Source organism: Egretta garzetta, unplaced genomic scaffold, assembly GCF_000687185.1.
Source record: "Egretta garzetta isolate BGI_Z169 unplaced genomic scaffold, ASM68718v1 scaffold229, whole genome shotgun sequence".
Lineage (NCBI taxonomy): Eukaryota > Metazoa > Chordata > Aves > Pelecaniformes > Ardeidae > Egretta > Egretta garzetta.
In genome coordinates, this window is record NW_009270000.1 from 2,532,548 (window position 1) to 2,533,074 (window position 527).

The window sequence follows — 527 nt, forward strand, 5'->3', positions numbered from 1 at the left end:
GCACCACTCAGCTTGGTGTCATCCGCAAACTTGCTGAGGGTGCACTTAATCTCGCTGTCTAAGTCACTGATGAAAACATTAAACAGCACCGGTCCCAGTACGGACCCCTGAGGGACACCTCTTGTCACCGGTCTCCATCTGGACAACATCGAGACGACCACTACCCTCTGGATGCGATGATCCAACCAATTCCTTATCCACCGAACAGTTCACCCATCAAATCCATAGCTCTCCAATTTAGAGAGAAGGATGTTGTTTGGGACCGTGTCAAAACTGTTTTCTCTGCTGAGCCATGGATTCCCCCTCCATTGCAATGTTCAGGGTGGCTCCAGTAACAGGAGCTGCTAATCCCTTAAAGCCTCATTTCTTTCCTTCTTTTCCTTAACTGCTCTGGACATCTCTTCAGTGCACGGGAAAGCAAAATTCTCTCTCTGTCTGTGTGGTTTTGCTAAGGGAACAGAAAGAAGCAGCAAAGCAACCCTTTATTTACAACAAAAGATGTACAAGGCTACTTAACACTGAGTAGG